At 41.3% G+C, this 14,949-nt stretch overlaps 1 protein-coding gene across 2 annotated transcripts in view; it reads left to right on the top strand.

The window, feature by feature from the left end:
* Positions 1 to 14,949, top strand: part of LOC306965466 (cGMP-dependent protein kinase 1-like) — a 189,361-nt gene that overhangs the window by 75,755 nt on the left and 98,657 nt on the right. The window lies entirely within an intron of this gene.

Raw genomic sequence — 14,949 nt, 5'->3', positions numbered from 1 at the left:
GCGTGTCCATGCCCACTTCACCCACTGTCAGTGTGAGTGAGTTGGCGTTGGTCGGAGGGGTGCACTTATGCAGTCACGCTTCCGTCAATCTACCCCTGGACAGCTGTGGCTACAATAGAGAATGGAGTGAATAAATTATACAGTGTAGCAATTTGAGAAGCTTGTCAATTTAGGCTTGTAAGAGAGTAAGGCCCCGTCCATACGAAGTCAATCTCCGGACTAAACACATTTTGGGGGTCTGTATACGAACATTTTACAAACCAGGTCCCAGAGTGGAAAGATCTCAAAATGCTGTTTACGTGGCTCTGTTGTTATACAGTACATCATCTACTGCCCTTAGTTTTGCTCCGCCCCTCTTTGCTCAACCGCTGTCCGCGAGCCACAGGTGACAAAATACGGTAGAGTTGGCCTCCATTATCTCATGTAAAGCGCTTCTTCCTCTTCTTCTTCTTCTTCTTCTTCTTCTTCTTCTTCTTCTTCTTCTTCTTCTTCTTCTTCTTCTTCTTCTTCTTCTTCTTCTTCTTCTTCTTCTTCTTCTTCTTCTTCTTCTTCTTCTTTTTTCTTTTTTCTTTTTTTGTTTTTTTTCTTCTTCTTCTTCTTCTTCTTCAATCCAAAAGTTTCATGCACATGCGCTATCTACATCTTGTTCTATTATCTGTGGTAGCGTCACAGCGCCTCACACAGGCCTGGTGGATGTATCGCAGCGGTTTTACAGACATTACTGGCTTCATGTGGAGAAGCGCTTAAATGGAAGAGTAGCCGCAATAGAAAACAGTTACTCAAAGTTAGTGTTCGGAATAATGTTGGCTCATGTATTACATTTACTCCATTGCCCACTGTCAGTAGTATTTATTCAAAATAAAATTGCAAGATTCAGTCACTCCTCAAGCCGGTTATTGGTTCCCACAGCTGCTAATGACTGACATACATGATCACCACAAATCACCTTCATCAATCAATTTACTTTTGCACCAGCTAATATCACAGCAACATGATGATTGATGTCTCTTGCTCAAAAACGACTGTATGAACATATTAAATAAGTCTGAACCACCGACCCTCCAGTAAAAAGAACTTTGCCACCACCACCGGAGTCCAAGTCAATATTGTGAGACTTTTTCAGCGCAGCTACTGTCACATCCTTAAACACAAGAGCGGCGGATTTTCTGCTTCCTCGTCTCTGCCGGAGTGTAACACAGTGATGCATTGTCTCTTTCTCTCTCATGATCAGCCTCCACATTCGCGCTGCACATTCCAGCTAAGTGCGCCTCCTCAGACTCCTACCGAGCTAAATGCCAAAGTGTAGTGGCTGAGCCCGCTCTCGCGTCAGCCCCTGCTATGAACCATGAGCTCTGGCTGAATGTGCTGTCTGTCAGCTCTGTCAGGCCCCGCTGCGAGAGGGCTCTGGCCCAGGGATGCTCACACGATGGTGGCGGCGATTATGGCTGGTGTGGTAGAATGCGAAAGCAGAGAAAGTTTTTTTTTTGACAATAATACATTCCATTCAAGATATTAAACTATATTAAGTCATTGTGCTTAGTGGTTACAAGTTGCTTGGCGCTTTGCCACCACAGCGTGCGTGCCACCAAGGAAAGATAAAGGAATCGTATTCATTTAAAGCTAATCACAAACACACGAGGGACAACTTTTCATTCACACCATTCTGGATGAAGTTAAAGGCCCTATAGCTGATTCTTCTTTTTCCATCCCAATAATGAAAGAGGAAGCCACTAAATCAAGGGTTCTCCAACTGGTGGCCCTGATCCGGACCTCAAGAGGCTTTAGTCCGGACCCAAAAGCCTTTGCATCCCCTCAATATACTTCATTTCTAAGGCTGAATTTAAATAAATATCTAAACAATTTGTATAACATTGAAATTAAATGGCAAAATGATTGATTCATTGATCAGCTCTGCTATGTAAATGGACAACCTCAACAGTATATGTCCGGACCCTGGACATATGTCGAAAAGAAAGGTTTGCGGACCTCAAGCTAATTTAGTTGGGGACCCCTGCATTAAATTAATATGTTAGTCGTGGTCCAACCTCATTCTTAACTTCTCTAGCATATTTGTAATATCCCGAGTCCTCACAGGGACAAGATTATTGGCACATTTCACAACTTTCACACTGATACAAATACTTTGTTATGAGATGGACAGTGTTTTCCCCACAAATGTCTGAGTTTATAATATACTAGCAGGTTTAGCACCTTTAAGCTACGCCTACACGGCTATTTCTTGATAAAAATCATAATGTCGAACAACAAAATCTAAAATTCAAGGCTGCGGGAGGTACTTTTACAGTGAAAAAGGGAGAAACGGATGGTCTCGCCTCATTGGAGGAGCAACTCGGCCCTAAAATACATTGGACATATGAGGCATTTTGTATGTCTATGGGTTTTGGGCATTTCTACAGATGTTTTCAGGCAGGTTTGATTGCTGATACCGGGCATTCCTGGTTATTACATATCCTCCAGTGCTCATAGTGGGAACTCCAAATTATGGCAAGAAACAAAAAGAAATCCTGTCTTAAAATAAGTAAAAACTTCAGTCAGGTTCCCCTGGTCTGTTTTAGCCAATCCATATTTCACTGCATGATTCATTACTCCATGTGCATCCCCAAATCGAGGCGGAAAAAACAAGCAGTCCAGCTTTAGGTCAGCATGAGTGACTTTGAGGCATTGGCGTAATGATTAGCCGTATTGTCCCGGCGTTTGGTGCTCTCACATTCAGCTGGAGTGACCCCCGGCAGCCAGCACTACACCTCACTACGCCTCGTACCGTTTAATAAAACATTTATTGACCCATCTCATTCCCCCCGGCGCACCAAGCGGCTGATTCTCTCCACCCGGGATGCAAATTGTGCGCGTGACCCTGATATTTACCCGAGGTCCCCGAAGGCCTCGCAGGAGCACCATACCAATAGCCGTAATGACGATGATGATGATTGCACAGTGGATTAGCCGACACGCGAGACCCCTCCCCCTTTTGTGGCGCGATCCTGTGGCATTGACCGCTCAACCTTAGCCAACTTTAGCCGCAGTTGCTATGGTGACAGGCAGCACCTATATGGGATAAAGTATTCTCATTTCAAGCTTGCCTCTTTCAGTTGGCGTGTCTTGATTTTTTCATACATTTTTTTGCGCCTGGCTCGGTATAGGATTTTCTTTTCTCCCGTGAGGGCAGGGATAGATGTCACCACTTCAGTAAAAGGCACAGCATGGGAGATATGAGGTAACATAGGTCTACACGGGCACTGCCTGGGAACTATCTTTTCTATTTCATCATTTTCCTTGGGACATCTGAAGAAAGATATTTGCTGTCTTTGGTATCGACATGTAATTCATACATGTAGGAGAAGATACCTCTCTGCAGTTGGCCTACAATGCTATGAGACTCAGTGAGAATGCAATTTTATACACCCTTTTACACCTTTTAAGCGAGCTCAACTTTCGGGTGAATGACTGCAGAGGAGCGATGCTTCAAAGCTTCCGTCAGGCGAACAGACGCTGCTATTTGTCCCGTGTGTCATATCAGTTAATTGTTCTCCTTTGAGAAATGAGAAGTTATTTTACTACAGAGAATGTCATCTCAAATATAACTGAAAAATCGTGCAATCACAAAGCATCCTTGGAATTCCAATGTACAATAAACTAGAGATGTCATGTCATTTATAACCTGCTTTTGGGTGTAGATTTTTGACTCAGTTTAATTTCATGTGTGTGCATTGGAATATACATTATGGTCATGATGGTTAACCTCTTAACCCCCACCTGAACCAAGCACATTTTCTCCGGTTTGCTATTACCCAAACAACGTCTTGAAAAACGCGTCTAAAAATGAAGATGAAAATGCAACAAAAACAGCCATAAAGAGAAACAAAAAAGCAAAAAAAAAAAAATGAAAATGTGACAAAAAAGGTGCCTAAAGTTATGTCATGTGACTTGCAAAAAAATAATAAAGCCTCAAAAAGCAACATTAAGAGCAATGAAAACGTGGCCACAGCAACCACGTGAGGACAAAGACCCTTTAGATCAGTTTCGTAGGTCTTAGCTTCCAAACGAAGCGTTGCAATGGCCTAATGACTCTCCAGAAGTTTTTAGATTTGGGTAAAGCCGAACCGGAGAGAATGCGCTCGGTTAAGGCGGGGGGGTAAGAGGTTAAAGACTGCTCTTTTAGGGATCTCAAGTTGTTTGGAACGTTCTCTGCTGGCAGTGAGAGAGATTAGCCAGGACAAAACCTTGGTACAAGCCATCAAATGTTAGCTAATGGCATTCTATCAAATCAATGGCGCCGTGATGAACATTGCTTGAGCTCTCAAAGGGTCTGGTTGATGGTTGAAGGACTTTAAATATGCAGATATCAATATCATTTTTATTAGTATGGAATGCACTAAGAATGTTTGCGGTTCTGACATGACAATCCTGGGCTGTGTAGAAGAAGAAACAACCAAAGTAAACGTGAATACTGAAAAGTGAACGATTTAAGTAAAAAAAAAAACATCCCCAGATCTGTTTTGATGAGGGAACAATGTTATGACACGCTCAGAAAATACATGTTGCATGATTTGTTCCCTTTAGTTCTACAAAGACATAACCATTGCCCAGCACTCTTGAAATGCAAACATAAAATGAGAATGAACTGCACACGGTTCAACTCCCAATGAACCATTTTCATACACGGAAAGGACACATAGGCTTAATTACATGTTGTGTCCTTGTTGTGCTGGCTCTGAAATCATATGCATAAGTAATTACGAGGAAGAATTGTGATGATGAGATTGCTAATGCACATTTGAATGTGAGCGAGCGGATCCCTATACGCAGTCGTCTGAGGTAACGCACATCATAATGGTATTAGCGCTATAGAAAAAGAGACACAGCGTTTGCACTGAGCAACCCCAGTCAACCCGCCGTCCAATCAGAATCCATCTTTATACAAACACATGTGATCAGTGCGCACAAGACAGAGACGCATCTAACATAAGGTCAAGCTTGTTGAGTGTCTAATGTACCATTTATCAATATCAGTGCTTCCCACCCCAGGGGGTACGCAAACACTTAGCAGGGGGGCACTCGGAAATATTTCAGATCTAAAAAGAAGGCGAAACTGAACAGTATTTAGATATTGTTTTAAAAGAAAATGTCTTTTTAATGATAGTTTGCAGTAAAAGGTTTGAATCTCAGAGTTTGTTTTCTTTATTTCAACAGAATATGCAACTAAAAACCAATAAATTTGAGTTTAGGGGATCATTTTCTAAATAATTGCCTGCACCTTAGAGTTTAGGGGGTACTTTGAGTAGAAATTAAGTATTTTTATCTGGAGCAAGCATTTCTAGTCTACACAAGTCTTTTCGCGGAACATATTTTTCTCTAATGGCAGGACTTACTGAAAAAACATTCATTGTTTCTGCAAAACTAGCATTTGAAGCAAAAAAAAAAAAAAGCATGGAGGCTCACAATTTAATGCTCTCACCTCACTACAACCCTCTTCTAAGAAAAACATGTACAACAGGGTTCCTTCTGGGGCCAGGTTTCAGTGTGGACAAGATGTATAGTGAACCTAAAGTGATAGTCTGTAAGTTTAAATGTTTGACAAATTGAATAGATTTCACATAATGAAGCACCTGGGCCTGCAATATGAAGTAACACAAGTGATATTAAATAATTATGTTTTGTCTTAAGTCCCTCCCTTTGCAGTTCTCAGCAACTAATCAGAGTCCCCGATGCCATTACTTTGACCAATGAGACGAGCCCCCCGTTGAACCGGCCAGTCAGGTCCAATCAGGAGGGAGGGGGATTGATCGTTCATGTTTAAAATGTCTTTCTTTCTCTCATCATTTTGCAAACTAGGACAGGCTTTCAGGTTCGATCAAGAGTGGATGGGATGGGATTGTTTACTTCTGAAATCTGTCTGTCTCCCATATTTTTTCAATATCACAAACTGTCACTTTAATTTCGCAATAACCTGGAACAGTGCAAATTCAATTATTCTTATCCCACATAATTCACATCGAACCTAAATGAGCGAAACAGCCAAAATTGTACATTCACAAAAGAGTCCACATCAATGAACAGCATCTCCACAGTGATGTTGACATAACGCCTGTACTTATTGTCCTGTGGTTCATAACATACAGGGCTGAGTGTGTGAGCGCATGCTCCGGTGCAGATGAGGGACTAATGAAGCGATTAATAAAGTCCCCGTGCTCGGCTCTGCAGAACTGAATATGTGATTAAAACTTAGTCACAAGAAAAACAAGGCCAAAAATTCTCCAATAAAAAGCCATTATAAAGTTTGATCATGTTGACCTCGATTAGCAAACATCATTTCATCTTATTGGAAGTGTGTGAGCGCAGTCAATGACTTGCATATTACATTGGTAAAGGTTATACAAAGTCTGTAGTCAAGTTTATACTGAGCCAGAATGATATTTTTTTTTCCCGCTATATCAAACGACTGGGTGTCATGTTTCTCCACATTCAAGCACGGTTTTCCCAGATACTAGTGTTAGACCCCATGTAGACTACAATGGGGCTCTTCTGCATGCAATTCATCAAGGATTTCATAAAACTTTCAGTATTTTTGAAGCAAACTGGCATTTAAGCTCTTTGGTTTGCAGTTGTGCTTTTCAGAATCAGGAACTAAAGGACACATGTTGGAGGGGGACAGAAATAATATGTCACTTTTGTTTATTTATTTTTCTGGTTGGGAGAGATAGGATGGATACAATGGTTTAGCTTAGACCTGAACTGCAAAGTGATCACAAATTAAAAAAAAAAAAAATGTTTTGAGGATAACTTGGCTGACATCTCACTTTATACATTGGCCCGTAGCCACAGTCCCCATTCCTACTATAGGGAGGGAAGCCTATGAATAAGTAAACAAAGCATACATGTCGGATGGAACAATATCCGGTCCATTTGGATTACGGACCCCATGAGGTACAGCAGCATATTTCAGTCCAGCAAACAGCAGATTCTGGGAGCATTTTAGCAAGTGAAGATGTCAGTTGTATCTAATGTGCTGCAACCTGATTCAATAAATATACATCAAGTGGCCTCTGCAAATATTCTGTTGTATTCTTTATCAAGAACAGAATGTGCTGTATCTTACTTACTTACTATCTTGCAAAAAAAAAAGATGAATTCCACAAAATAACAAAGCTGAAATACTGATTTATTTTGTCTTTTTCCACAGCGCACATTCCCAAATGGCATTCAGATGTGCGCTGAATGTTTCCAGCAGATTTCTGACTTCATTATGTGTGTGCTGTGGCATTTGGCTCGTCTCATTTCAAGGACATTACCGGACTATGATTTCAGAGATTTATCACAGTGAGAGTTGTGTCGCGCTTTCTCCACATCAGGCTGCTGGCTCAAATCACAGCTACAAGTATTATTTTGAAGGAATTACAGTGAATAAAGCCGGGTCCAAGTCAAAGAAAGTGATTGAGAGTGATACTGACCACAACAGAAGTAATGTGTATACTGTCTCATCTTTTGGAATAACACTGTCGACGCCTCCTCTTATCTCGCTTGCACAGATCTCTGTAACGGGCTAATCGTGTTTGATTTCTGTTTCAGGGACAATCTCGTCTGGTGTCTTTTTTTTGACAACTTAATCTCAAACTTTGTGATGTTTTCCCAATGTGACGCCGACATGAATGACAAAATTAACATACACCATTTTTGACAAAGCAAGCAGGTCAAAGCAGGTAATGAATACTGCATAGTTACACAACCACAACAGTGTTTCAGATTTCTGAGAGATTGGGTGGTGGTGTTGGTGGTGGTGGTGAGGGGCTGGGGTGAATTGACCACGTGCTAGTGTTTTGATCATGTTTCTGCCGTGTGGAGAGACCAGTGCTCTTTGATACCAGCGCCAATAGTATAGTCTACTGTCTTTCTCTCAGGACAGTGTTTGAATCACATCACAGGTCGCTAAAGAGGGAAGAAAGTACAGCAGGTAGATGGGCCAACATTACGCGATTCCGCCAGCGCCAAAAGAGGACTGTCTGGGCGCCTCCATCGCCTATTCTCTGAGCGGTTCAAACCCCTGGCGTCAGACATCCATGCTAAAAAAATAAAAAAATCAGACTGTGGCGGCTAAAAATAGACTTGCATACATTGGGACACAATGTTCTGAAAACGGGTCCAATTGTGCTGGCCACCGTTTTTCCATACTGTGATATGTTCTTACCTGAACTTAAACGAGTTGATATGTACCTGTCTGGTCTTTGTGCGTGCCCATGGAAGAGCTTGGTCGCTTCTAACTTCACCCCGTTTGGGGCCACAGCAGTGTTAATTTTGACAACATATTCTATTTTAGTTTTGGTCTTAGTCTTTTGACTAAAATGTAATTTAATTTTAGCCAAGATTTAGTCAAAAAAAACTTTTCACTTTTAGTCTAGTTTTAGTCGACTGAAATTGCATGTCAATTTAGTCGACTAAAATTAAGACTAATTTAGTCGACTTATATTCATAATATTCATTATAATCATATTTAATCGTGTTCCTCGACTTCATGGAGCTGCTCCCTCATGATTAAAGCACAGACCTGTTTATTTGGCAGATTATGTACATGATCTGAGGCTCTTTCAGACTGTCAATAGAAGTTTGGATGATTTTAGTCTCTCCCTTTCATTTTTATTTAGTCTTATTTTAGTCGACTAAAATATCTGGACATTTTAGTTTTAGTCTCATGAGAAACTTTTAATTAGTTTTAGTCCAATTTTAGTCGTCAAAAATAACACTTTGACTAAAATTAAGACTAAATATTTTAGTCGACGAAATTAACACTGGGCCACATGAATTAATTGGGAGAGGCCAAATGCTAACAACATCATTGAGCGCACGCACACAGACTAGACAGGTACAACTCGTCTAAGCTCAGGTAAGAACATGTCTCAGTATGGAAAAACGATGGCCTGTTCCTTTAAGCCAAACTTTTTTTTCCTACCCTTTGGACCATGCGACTTATACATAATATAATTTATTTATAGATTGTTATGGTCAAACTGAATATTGTGTCATCTGTCACTGTATCGCTATGTTAGTTCCTCCATATCTGTCTGCGGTGCTTACCCCCCACCGGAGCAGAGGCAGGAGGATGCCCTCCCGCGCTGTAGCTAACGTGACTTTAGTGCAAAATAAATGCGTTTAATTCTCTCACTGCTGAAATATTATGGAGGGTCCAGCGATGCGCGAGTATCAAAAGTCGGCCTCGAGCAGTCACCACGAACCCAGCTCAGAGCAGCTTCAAACACGGCCACACTCCCGCGGAGGAGTCGCTGTGTGGGCAGCGCTTGGGCTTCACTGAACACACGCGCGTTTAAAGAATAATATAATCGAAGTTCTTAACACACTTTAGTAAAGTGAATGTGCCTGCAGGCCACCATTCTCTTGGTGAAACAGACCGTGCACAAAGAGAAAAGTCCAATATTTCCAATGCGAATGCGCTTGGAACAGCATGGACATTAATGTGAGATATATGTTGTTGGTGCGGCTTTTATTCAGGTGCGCTCAATAGTTTTACGGTGCATATCAGCCACATTTTTAGTTAGTATATGAAGTAGACAGAGACCTGTGTGGTCAAAACGCGTAGGCTGGTTCAATAAAGGACTTTTTTATCGAGTGCCTCTGACTTTTTTTTGCCTTTTGACTGCTTTCGCTATACTCCACACTAGCTGTTCTACAGTACAAGCAAGTCTTAGCTCATAGCTTCGTGTATGTTCAGCCCAGTCTTGGAAGAGCACCGGTCGAACTTTTTTCTCAGACCTTTGCTGCACTCGCCCTGATGAAATTGGATCAAAACCGTTTCACTAGTTTCAAACACAGATCAGCAGAACGAGAAAACGGTTTTCAGAAGAGAGTCCTCAGCTCAAAACAACCCAGTCCTATCAACCACTTTGAAATCTTTACTCTAACGTGTGTTTGATGTGCAAAAAAAAGAGGTTAATAGCTCAAAAATGTCACCCAAAAGCTGCTTCAATAAACGTCCGACATCCCTATTCTGATATTCACCTTATAGCGAAGAGGAAATGCTGGACCGTGAAAGGAGACAATCACTGGGCCAGACACAAAAGTGATAAATCCCGACGAGCACTGACAGCCACCTCCAGGGAACAGACAGATATTAGGACTTCAGCCTTTAGACAGTCCAATACAAAGACGGCAGCCCGCTGAAAACATCTCAATAGCTACATCAAAATGTCACCCTTTTGAGAGGAAGGGGCACGGCGGCCATGGGCGAATTAATTAGTGCCGTAAAAAAATAATCTTTGAGACTGAGCTGAATAGAATAGCGTAGATATTGTAGAGGTGTTGTGTTGGTAACTCGACGTACAGTCCATTAGCGTCTGATGCACAGGGTTAATTGTGCACAGACGCAGAAATATGTCCCGGTGAATTGAGATACAAGAGGAAATGGAAGTATGTGGCTATTAGGTGCATCTGTCTTGGCTGAGAATTCAGCCTCTAATATCAAAGCATAGGATATCATTGTGCAACTGCCAGAGCACATATATATGAGACGCGATCATATCTGTGTTATATGGCGGATTGATGTTATCATGATATAGAAGTAGGGACCTTATCCTTTGAAGAATGTGGCAGTGGATGAAGGAAAAAAAGGCAAAGAGAAATCCCACCTCTTACCTGCAAGGACGTGGAAACGAATGGAATCTTTTACATAGTGTTGTGGTAGCACTTGATGATACTCAAAGTTTATTTTAAGTTTTTTATGCAACGGAGGAGTAGTAGACACATTACAATGCAACGGAAAACAGCTTTATGAACAAAAGTTCTGCTCGTGCTTAAGCTTCATTTCAACAGATATCCATTGATAAACATTAACTAGTAGCCTGTTTAACATCATTTATGAGTAAAGGGAACACACTTTACCTGTAGAGAGTCATTAGGAGTAAGATAAGATAAGATAAGATAAACCTTTATTGATCTCACAAAGGAGAAATTCACTTGTTACAGTCGGCGTTCAAGAAGATCACTCAGAGTTAATAAAGTGCAGAGTAGCAGTTGCATCAGCGGCAACATGCGGTGTTTGAAAATGTGTCAACAATGTTGTCCTTGAAAAGAGAAAAGAGGTATTTTGGCATATAGCCAAGGCCGGTTTACAGACCCATCCTACTCCGCTCCAACGGAGCATGTTCCTAAAAAGGGCGGTTTGGTCGTAGCCGAATGGCCCGTGCCGTTAGCTCTAATGCTGGCCTGACGGCCTGTCAATCAAAATCCAACTTTCATTAGTATACAAGATTTCTAAAATGTACCTTATGATAACCCGCCTGGCCCCTGTAATTGTAACTAGCCCAGCGTTATCACTGGAGCAATATCTAGCTGTAGAAAGTTTAAAAAAAATTGAAACCAGGCTTTACAGTTGCTTAAAACGGGAATAAAGTGCAATGCTATCTAAGGGAAAACTAGCTTGTTTCGCCACCCCTATATGGAGGTACTGCAGCAATGGCGCCCCCTAGCGTCGCAGTCAAAAGCAGCGTGACCATCGGCCATTGGTTTGCACCTGTCCTAGGAGAGGAGTTTCGCACTCGGACAGGCAGACAGAGGAGAGAGGAGACTGAGACAGTCTTTTTGACTTCAAGCAGGATTTGTTTTATTTATGTTGTAAATAGTCTAGTCTAGTCTGGGCTAAGATAAGGAGCCAAAAAGAATAGAATCTGCCCCTTGATGAGAAGTAATCCTGCTCAATGGATTATTAAATTAGAAGGACTGGCCAACATAACCTCATCATTCTATCAAAGTTCCTGGATTTGTATAACTAAAACCACTCTTTTGGTATGAGACACATTTTGACATTAGAGAGAGAGAGAGAAAAGAACTTTATTGTCATTATACAATTTTACAATGAAATTTCAAAGATCAAGTGTTAGGTTAGTCCTGAGCCGCCCCGACTGAGAGCGCCAACCTGACCAGCATGTTTTTGGTGGTAGGGAAAACCGGAGGACCTGGAGGAAACCTATGCAGACACAGGGAGAACATGCCATGTGCAGATATAACATAGTACATGTAGGGGCGCCCCAGACCTGAAAAGTTTGAGAACCAATGATGAAGGAGATACTCACTTAACCCGCATATTTGGTAGTTTTATTCCTGCAATACCAGCTCAAGACCTTTGCCTTTATGCTCCGGTGCCAGCAAGACTCCTCTCCAAAATTGTTTGTGCAAATATAGGCCACGTATTTGCATAATAAGAACCATCCTTGAGTGTGACTGAAATGTGAATAATGCTTCCTGATTTGAAAAGGGGACCGATTGTCCAGTAAAGCACGATACAAGAGCACTGAATGATTTGTGTTGCCGCGTTTCAGATCTGCGACTCCAAACCACGCTCAATCTAAGGCTCATTCTACTATACACTAGTCACACTTTGCAATAATGCCCTTTCCTGTAAAGTAAAAAACACTGCCGCACCAAAAACACAATACCGACCTGCAGTTGGTTTCAAAAAGTCTTCAGATGAAGTGTGGAAAAAGTCAATAGGGGGTTGCTCTGAACACATCGACACCACAAAGTGAAATGGATGAGGGGAGAGCCAGGGGAGTTTTGAAGGGGATTTAAATGTGGTACTATTTTCTTCTAGATCCGCCCCTCTCAGTCTGTGTCGCTTTGACCTCTTGTAGCAGAATCGGACCGCTTCAAAATGACATTCTGATGGTTAGGAGTCCTTGTGTGAATGACAACAGCAGGCACTTGGAGATAGAAAGCTGAATTTTGGGGGTAAAAAAGTGTTTAACAGTCTTTGCACTTGACTGGGTTTAGCAATAGGATCAAATAACACATTTAATTTAATCAGCAGAAACGGCCATAAAAACATTAGTGCCTGTATTTTATCCTGTTGAATGAAATGTAATGCGGTACGGCTTCAACCATTGGAGAGAAAATATGAAAATAGCAGGAGGGCAACTTCAAGGTTGGCAGTTCAATCTCACTTGAATTATTAGTTTGTGATTCATGGGAAATGCTTCGAGTTATTTCATTTTTGCATCCTGCCAACATGCAAAAAATGTACGTACAATGCATATCGTCTTGAAGCTAATGGCTAATATTAATTTGATGAATTGTAAATGTTAAAGCAGTACTAAGTAACTCATGCCCCTAGAGGCCATAAGCGCAACTGCAGGTGTCGTTGCATGTTGCGATTTTTTTAACTAATTATTGCCCATGATAGTAAATACTGCGCTGACAGAAAAGGCGAAGGGAGAGAGGGATATTGTACATCCAATTACACAAGGGAGATTTTTTTTTTCACTCAAACTTGCTGTAAATACTGTTTAAAGTGCCGCTAGCCCGCAGTTAGCTTTGCCTGTTAGCCTGTTAAATTTAGTATTGCTTTAAAATAATAATTTCAAATTTGTTTAAAAAATAACAGTCTTGACTTTTAATGAAATTTAGCCTGTATCCGAATGTCCACCCTAGTCCCTAACCCCTCATTCACTACATAGGCCCGCACTATATAGTCGACTATATAGATATAGTCACTGATTCTGTTGGCGATTCGGACACAAGCCACTACTTTCTCCGCGCTGCGTGACGTCACGCGCGCTGCGGCGTGCAGATATGTTTTTTTTAATTTTTTTATCTGAATTTATTTATTGTTACAAACGTTTATTTTATGAAACAGAACGACTGTTTTGGCACTTTTACAGGAGTTACTATCATCACAAAAAAAGGAAAAAAAAAAAAAAATCACCCCAGGGTTAGCTCAAAAGACGTGCCGAAAGTAGGTCACAGGCAGGTGTCTGAAGTGCCAGCAGATTGAGTGACTACATCTGCTAAAAGTTCGCGAAACCCCGGGAATAATGTATTTCTGCGATAAAGACCAACCAGACTCATGAGACTGTGGAATATTTATGGATTAATACGAGTCAGATACGCTTTTACTTCATATGGATTTTACATGAATGGCTTGGATTATTCCAGAGGAAGCTACAGGTCATTAAACAGCTCAAGCTAAAGGTAAGCAGCTAACGTTAGCATCTTTTCACCGTAACCGGTTATATTTTGGCCGTTTATTCATGACAAATACGCAACACACGACTGAAACATCAGTCGTGTTGTTTAGTTCAAAGACCTGTCGCTGTCAGGCTCTTCTCCGACTCTCGCAATGCATTGTGGTCTATATTGACCCGTTTAGTGACCATCGACGCTCACTACTTTTTGAGATGCATTGTGGGAAATTTCGAATGCACTACTTTTTTCTCTCTGGACATTCGGACACCCCTACAAAATGGCGTGACCACTATAATAATAGTGTGGACATTCGGATACAGCCCTAGTTTTTTAAGCAATATTTTTCATATTCCTGTTAAAAATGGGGACAAATAATAGGAAGTAAGCAGCAACATCTGTCAATGGAGCCTTTTCATTTTCCTACTATCTAGAGAGAAGAAAAGTAGTTCACTTAGCATTTCCCCACACAGCTGTTTTAATCATGTGTTGCATGTTTTTACGAAATAAACCACTTAAATATAAATCGTTGTGCAGAGAAGTCGCTAACGTTAGCTGCTTACCACTAGCTTGAGCTGTTAACCTCTTAAAGCAGTACAAAGTAACTTGTTTCTCCCCCTGGTTTCTCTGGCCAGAAAACCACAATAGCAGCTTTCCCTGCCACCAGGTCGGAGGTGCAATACACACTAATAGAATCATGAAGAAGAAGCTAACAGGCTAACGGGCAAAGCTAGCTTCGGGCCAGCGCCACTTAAACAGTATTTACAGCCAAGTTTGAGTGAAAAAAATGATCTCCGTTGTGTAATTGGATGTACAATATCCCTCTCTCCCTTTGTCTTTTCTGTCAGCGTAGTATTTACTCTCACAGACAATTAATGAGTAAAAAACCGCAACATGCTACAATACCTGCTGTGGCGCTTATGGCCTCTAGGAGCATGAGTTACTTAGTACTGATTTAACCCCCCAGCT

Source organism: Gobius niger (genome assembly GCF_951799975.1).
Source record: "Gobius niger genome assembly, chromosome: 7".
NCBI lineage: Eukaryota > Metazoa > Chordata > Actinopteri > Gobiiformes > Gobiidae > Gobius > Gobius niger.
The sequence above is the reverse complement of the archived record's forward strand: the minus strand, read 5'-3'. Positions and strand labels throughout refer to the sequence as shown.